This window comes from Nelumbo nucifera, chromosome 5 (assembly GCF_055504915.1).
Source record: "Nelumbo nucifera cultivar China Antique chromosome 5, China Antique-T2T, whole genome shotgun sequence".
NCBI lineage: Eukaryota > Viridiplantae > Streptophyta > Magnoliopsida > Proteales > Nelumbonaceae > Nelumbo > Nelumbo nucifera.
The window spans coordinates 17,379,319-17,387,751 of NC_142653.1; the positions used below are offsets into that span (position 1 = coordinate 17,379,319).

Below are 8,433 nucleotides of genomic sequence, written 5' to 3' on the forward strand. Positions count from 1 at the left end.
TAGGTTAGCAGAAACCAGCATGGAGGTTCGTGAAGTCAAGGAAGATGTCTGGGAGCTGCGATGCCTACTGGAAGCATTCTTCTCCAACAAGGAAGGGAGTTCTTAGGGAATCGCCAACACAAATAGTCGCCATTCGGACTGGGCGGAGGTATCCAGCGAACAGCAGATCGCTGCCCCGACAGCCGCTATTATGGCCAAGGATAGCCGTTTGGAGTCTTCCTCACACAGCGGCAGCGGCGACCCAGTGGGATGGTTGTACGCTCCGAGCAATTCTTTCGTAACCAGCGCACGGAGGATGAAACTGTAAAGTCTCATCCTTTGGCCGGGGATGGTAACTATGCAGAAATCCAAGAAACAGGAGTGTGCAAGAGATATAAGGTGGATGGGCAGGATATGGAGGTAACTTTCTCTCAAGCTTATTGATGGCATGGATTTTGTGTTCATAGACAGCCCTATGTTCCACAATATATATGGGGGAGGCCGAGGGGATATTTGAAAACGCATGGTTCGCTTCTGTAAGGCTGCTCTTGAGGTTCTCTTCTGTAAGTATACCCGGTGCGTCCCTCTGATCCACAACATAGCACATCGGGGTCATGGTCCAATACGCGATTTTCGTTATGTGGACCTTCCACAAAACTACTTCAAACTACACGACCCAGGAGGTGGGGAACACTTCAAGGTCCTTGTAGCTGGCCTGAAAGCAGCAGATCGTGTAGTCATTGTAAGCCATGGTTACGCCTGGGGCTGAAAACTAAAGAAGGAGGTTGGGGTCTGCATCAAATAATAAATGAGTGTGATTAGAAGCTAAAGGGCATCATAAATGGGATTGATGCAAAAGAATGCAACCAGCCTTATGCACTGAGCTACGGGACAGCCCCTGTTGTTCATACTGTTGGTGGACTGAGAAATAGTGTGCAATCGTTTGATCCATTCGCAGAGTTCCAAGCCACGTATCCGGAATTCGAGCATGAGGACAAGCTCGTAGTCCAGGAGGGGTGTGATGTTATGGACACACCGACCGGTAGCGCACTGCAGCACAGTCATAGGCAGCGGCACACACAGCGGGCCACCCAGCAGCACGCACCTTCCCGGCAACGCGCAGCACGGTAGCAGCACGCACCGCACGACAGCAGCACGCTCCTCACGACAGCAGCATTGCGAGACGTGCGCACCGCCCGCCAGCAGCAGTAGGGTGGGGCCCACATGACAGCTCATCAGGGTGGGGCCACACTTATCTTACCACATCAGCTCTGCCCGCCAACTCGCCGCCAGCTACACCATTCCTTATCCCTTATCCTTATCCTTATCTTATTTTAAGTAAAAGTTGTGTTACCATTATGAGTAGGTAATTAGGAATTTGAGTTCAAGTTGGAGTTTGAGTTTAATTAAGAATTTCCTTTTGTAATTTCCTATTTAAGGAGCTACGAATTGAAATAAAGGCATTCAGTTTCCAGTCAAGGAAAGAGTGAGGAGAGTTTGGGTGATCTCTTGGACAAATCACCCCAATGGAGAGTTCGGGTGGTCTCTTGGACAAATCACCCATTCAGTTCCGCAATAGGGTCTGCACGCAAGGGAAGGCGCAAGGGAAAGCAGGGCTTTCTCCCCGTGGACCGACCCGTGATGAGATCCTACGCACGGGCCCATAATATGCCAACACATGAATGGGACAAAATGCCCCTTTTAATAATGGATTTCTATGGCTAAAATGGTCATTGCCTTATTTACCTAATAAATAAAAGAACATGAGTAAAAATGCACTTACCTGAATAAATGTTTTACAGGAAAAACTTACCCGGATAAGTAACTTAACGAAAAACGAATAGAGCCTAAAAGAAACAAAAAGCTAATTGTTCCTTAATCAATAGTGCATGCATTAGTCTTTTGTAAACCGTGCTAGAGCCACTTTGTTTGGCTGCAAAATTTATCCTTTAAAAATGTGAATGTTGATTCCTCTTTTGTTGACTGATGGAAGTAGTGGTGGATGGTGCAAGCTAATGTTCATCCTAGAAGTGAGGAGAGCTCCTCCACCAAAATCAACAGATTTTGGTATTGTCACTTTATGAAAGCAAACACTAAGGTTCCATTTGGAAGGAGTACAAATACAAATATGAAGAGCGTAAAACTTTATATTTTGTATATATTTATATTATACATATTTATATTTGTACAAATGCAAAGATACAAATGATACAAGATTTTGCACTTTGTACTCTTTTCAAACTGAGCCGATAAGAATACAAATGCAAATATATAAAATGCAAAACCTTATATTTTTTATGTACTTACACATTTATATTCTTTCCAAACTGAGCCTAATCAAATTAAAACCAAAATGGAATAAGTTAACCCATTTTACATCCCTGAAGATGGCAGTATACCACATTCAAGACCAATTCAATTATTTAAAACTTAAATCTGAATTCGATATAAAGCCAGTTGGATCTAGGAGTCTCAAATCAGACTCGGGATGGAATTTGGATTTAATACAAGTCTGCTTCACTATTTCTAAAAGAAAGAAATAATTAAAGCATAGAAAAAGTTAATTATTTTTAACTTATACATATAAAATAATTTTAAATATAAAAATATATACAATTATATAATATGTATATTATAAATTTACTCTGACTCATTGTGAACATTGGATTGGGAGTCGGACTTTCGGACTCACACATTCCAATTGACTGCCCTAGATGGGGAAAACTTTGGTTGTTGAAATGTTCTTGGGCATGACATGTTACCATGGATGCAGGGTAAAAGAGTAATTGGCCTCAATATTTTTTTATCAAAAAGGCAATTAGGGGACTGAATGGGCTAACCTGTCATGCCCAAGAACATTCATAACAGCCTAGGTTTAGGTTGTTGGCCCCCAACAACCAAAATTATTTCCCCTATATGCAGATGGAGTTGGGGGACCTAGGGGACCCATGGCTAGGGGTGAGAAAAGAAAAACTGAACTAATCGAAATCGAACCAAAAATTTGGTTAATTAAATCGATTAATTCGGTTTTGATTTAATATTTAAAAAAACCGGAGGCACTAGTTTGATTTCGGTTAACTAAAATAGAAAACTGATGGTTAATTGAACTGACCGATATATTTATATATATTTTATGTATATTTATATTATATATATTTTATATTTTCTATACATTATCAATTAATAAATATGCATTATATATAAAAATATATATATTTATAATATATAATATATTATTTATTATTTACTATTTAAAATATAATATTATATATTTCTAGTATTTTATTATATATTTATATTTTCTTTAATAAGTATTGTAAATAATAAAAAGCCAAAAAAATTGACGAATCAAACCCGTTAACTGGTTAATTGATCGGCATCGGTTCAATTTCAATTACTGGTTTTCTAAAAACCGATAACCCCGATTCAATTTCAAAAATTAGCCACCAAACCGTGAACACCCCTACCAGATCCCCACTCTTTCATGTATATTTTCCCCTTCCCCTCAATCTCCACCGGCCAACTATATTTTATCCCCCCCACCCCCCACCCCATTCATAAAAAAAAAATTCCTGCTCTACCCCTGGCAGTATAAAATATAGTTTTCAAATCTTCAAACGAAAAACACTATTCATTTGCTTTTGGGGAATTCTTCATAGGGATCCGTAAGTATCAGGCCCGATAACTCAATTAATCATCAGGACTGTCTTGGGAAACGGAACGCTTATGATGTAGCAAGTTTGTGAAACGGAATGATTATGAAACACTACCATGCTAAAAACCTACTAACTAACATGGTCGATCCCAGTTTATAACCATTCCCATACACCCCACGATTGACCTGATCAACACAAATGGAATCAGTAATCACCAAGACATGGCTTGCTTGCAATGTAATTTTATTTGCACTGATGCAAAAGTTTGAGAGTGCAAATTCTAATTTTTTTTTTCATATTTTTGTCTGATTTTGTTTATTTGTAATATAAATGAAGCAAATTAATACCTGAAATAAACTAAAGTAACATTATTTGTCACTCTCGTGCATTTATACTAGTATTTATTAGGGAAAATTCTCGATAGATACCCTGTACTTTATGTCGAGCGCCAATTTAGTATCCGAACTTTAAAATGCGACAATTTAATACCCGAACTTTCAAAATGCAACAACTTAGTACCTACCATTAATCAGTCGTTAAATGGCACATGAAAAGACAAAAATACCCTTGAAATATAATCTAATTTCCTTTATCAACCTATCCGCTAAAATCAAAACCAAAGGCGCTTGCAATTGCAGGCAATGCAATTGCAAACAAGAAGTCTATTAAGTTTTGCCCGATCGATTGTCGTCGTTGTTATACCAGAAACAACAACCTGAGCTTCTTTCTTTTCTGCTTTATTGGAGCTGGATGGAAGTTATCATGTGGTTGTGTTCTCCCGCAACCGAACGATCGATAACTTGATCAAATGTGGCCGTCTTGATTCAGCTATTGAGATATTTGAAGCAATGCCCGTCTGTGACATCATCTCCTGGAACTTGGTAATAGCTGGTCACGCTCACCATGGGTTTCCAAAGCTGGCCCTTGATCTCTTCAAAGAAATGGTTTCTCAAGGCCTTAGAGAAAGCCCGTCCACATGTTCTTCAGTTTTGGGTATTTGCAGTGATGCTGGGTTCTACCAAGAAGGCCTTCAAGTTCATTGCAGAGTGGTTTTGCTTGGGTTCAATGCAAACTTGTTTGTTGGGTCCGCACTAATTGATCTATACCTGCAAGCTTCATATCTTAAACCTGTTGTGTGGTTGTTCAATGAATTGCCTAGTAGAAGTTTAGCAACGTGGAATTTTTGTGGGTTCTGTCAATTGGGTCAATCATATGAGGTGCTAGGATTCTCTTGAAGATGAAATCAAATTTGGGGTTGACCCAAATGGTGTAACTTTCTACTATTTGATATATGCCTGTGCTCGACATAGAATGGGTAGAGAGGGCCTCAAGATGCTTGAAACCATGATCCAGGAGGTTCTGAAGCCAGATGTTGTAACATTCTTGTCTGTGTTAATGGGTTGCAGTCACTCAGGTTTGGTGAGAGAAGGGCAATTAATATTTGAATCAATGGAAACCATCCATGTTGTCTACCTAGACAAGAGGCTTGTTAGAGGAAGCAAAATTGTTGCTAAAATGCTCACCAGTTAAGGGTGATTCAGTAATGTGGAGCTCCCTATTGCGTAATTGTATAGTACACTGAAATGAGAAAGTAGGAAGAAGAGCTGCAATAGCTTTGCTGGAGCTCGACCCAGACAATCCTGCGGTGTTGTTGTAGGCATCAAGCTTCTATTATGAAATTGGTGATACAGAGATGTCCATGAAAATTAGATAATACAAGGAAACAAGTGAAATGAGAAAGGGGACAGGTTACAATTTTATTGAGTCAATCAATCATGGTTACTCTTGACATCATGTGCAACCACTTACTCCCGATATGTTCACATTATTTTGCTATAGGTATACTTATTAATCTGTACAGTCAATCACAGCCCAAAAATCATACTGATGACGTACAATATCATCATACAATATGTGTTTTATCTCATTCAACCTCAAGCAAAATCCAGATGACCCACCAAAACTATTTCCCTTTGCTGACCCAGAAGTCGGCGTTTTACTGTGATGATAATGGAGTCGATGCCAACAAATAAGATATCCATCCAAAATCTATAACAGGGAAGGGAAGAATTTGTTGCGTTGCGATACAGAGGTGGGAGTTTGATAGATAATGGCCACCGCACCAAAGGTCATCTTTTGTTCTTCGAGCCTTCATCATCTGTGCAGAAAGGCACCACCTTCTCTCGCACCGAGATCTCTGTCGACCAATTCCTCGACGTGCTTCCAGTTCAGCACCTTAACATCTATCTCTAAAGGCCATCGTTTCTTCATTCCGTGCTAGTGGTTTACAGTTCGGGCAGAGGATAGCGAGCGACAAGCACTCTTCGGTTTTTGTCTGGACTTTTGAGAGCTTGAGATCTATTTTATTTTCGTAAGAAAGAAGATAATGAACAATGTATTTTATTTTAAGGGTAATTTTGACATTTTAAAAATATTAAATCGCATATGAGGTCATATAATATACATAACTGACGGTCCATTAACGATAGGTACTAAATTGTCGCATTTCAAAAGTTCGAATACTAGATTGTCGCATTTTAAAGTTCGAGTACTAAATTGACACTCAACCTAAAATACAGGATACCTATCGAGAATTTTCCCTAAATAAAATTGTGTTACAAAATACAAACAAACAGATCTTATCCCAAACCATCGCTAATGATATCGATTTTTAGGGTCACTAATACCTCAAACTCAAGGAATTAAGACATGTGACCACTTTTGAGTGATATATTGACTTTATTCTTGAATACATACCAATACATTGAATCTTGCATGAGAGGGTCAATTGTTAGGACCCACTTATCACCTATATATAGCGCACAAATCCAACATAAGTGAAAGCTTTCGATTAAGAGATGTTTGTCCTGAATAAGATTTCCTGACTTTCGAAAAAATGGAAGAAGATTTTCTAGTAATTAAGCGAGAGGGAGGAAGATGTGATCATCATGAATGCAGTCGGTGAAGGGATTCCACTTTTTTTGCAATGTGTATTTTGTAACTGTGACATAGTAGCATCAGTAGTTTTCACTCATTATTGAAGTTTCAAAGGAAAGAAAATTTGAAGCGAATGGTAAAGGTGAAAACCCACACATCAAGGGCATGTTTAGTACCCTGGGTGGGTGTTTCCTCAAAAAATAGTGTTACATCAACATCACATTTGAAATAAAGGAGTCTGAATCATCTCCTCACAAAGCACTCGTGTCACCATCCTCACAATATATCTTGGTCGTACATCGAGAACATCTCTCATACTTGTATTTAATATTCTTTGGGAGATGTTCGCAGTACACAATGGAATGTAGCTGTGAATTCAGTATGGGGTATGGTTTTTAAAACCGACCTGAAAAACAAACCGGTCAAGAATCCATTCTGACAAAAAAAATAAAAAACGGTCAAAACAATTCGAACGATTAACCACCCAAATCAGCAATTTGCTGACCAAAATCAATATTTTTTAGAGAAAATCCGATTTTAAGGAAAAACGGAACCAATCATCTAACCGATTCCTGATTTTTCCAATCTGACATTCCAATCTGATCCGGTTTTGAAAATCATGGTACGAATAATCCCTCTTGAAGCAATCTCATATTTTGAAAAATTAAAATGTTACATATGACATTTTTGCAGATAACTAAGGGAATACTAATGCAGGCCTTGTATATTTAATTTTGAAAGTTCAAGTGTCACATTTAAAAGTTGAGTCCCTTAAATATCCTTACTCTCCAAGTACAAAGTACTTTATCTTTATAATAATCACTTTTTGTGCTTTAAAACATGTTCGTTTGCTTTTAATGCCTCTTATTGGAGTTTGTACGGATCCACGGGAATGGATGCGTAAGACATAATTTGGTGAAATAAAAATGACTCCAGGAGGGGCAGTGAGAAGCTTTTATTATTAGCCCGAGAAATAGGATTATACCCAAAATACATAAAAGCATAGACTATGCATAAAGAAAGAATGATGAGTATGACCCATAAAACACCGTTCCCAGATAAAGTTGGAGGTATATGGCGAATTAACCAACAAATTGTATTAAATAATAATGTATAAACTATTAAATATGATCTAATAGTTTGAAAATTTTTCTAAAAGAGTAAAATGTCAAACAACAAGAAAGGGTACGTGGAAGGCTGGAAGAAGTCAGCAGAAATTCCACGTGGTTTGGGGCGGTTGCCTCTACTCTCCAGGATCGGTGAGTAGTTATTCTTATTATATGCCGTGCGAGATCCTGAGTAATAAATTTGGGCGGTGTTTGGTACAATATGGTGTTGTGTTGTCATTGTATTTTGCGTTGATTAATACGAATTTGCATGGTTTTCAAAAGCGGACCGGACCGGATGGTCGGACCGGAAAAACCAGTAACCGCTCAGGCCTTTGGGTCCGGTTACACTAAAAATCAGAAATCTTTAAAAACCATTAAAAAAGTCAAAAAACCGTTAACCCGGGCGATCAGACCGTTAAACTGTTTAACTCGGGTAGCGAGCGGTTCATGGGTTTTCTTTTTTATTTTCAATATTTTAAATAAAATAAAAAACAAAAAATAAAATTCCTTTAATATCCCCATCCCAAATCAATTAATCGAATGTAGGGTTAGAACCCCATTTTCGTTCTTCCCTCCTCTCAACCCTCACACCCAAACGACCACCTGCGGTGGCCAGTACCTCCAGCGTTCGACAGTGATACACATTTGACTGACAGTAATTAACAGCGACCGGCGATGGTGAGTTTGCAGCGGCGGCCAACGTTTTTTGTGATTTGCAGCACTTCCACGCTTTTGCGGCAAGTGAGTTTGCA

The 8,433-nt window shown here is 38.7% G+C and overlaps 1 pseudogene; it reads left to right on the forward strand.

Moving 5' to 3' along the window:
• Window positions 1-249: 249 nt before the first annotated feature.
• LOC104595913 (pentatricopeptide repeat-containing protein At1g50270-like) lies at window positions 250-5,424 on the forward strand (annotated as a pseudogene).
• Window positions 5,425-8,433: the final 3,009 nt, after the last annotated feature.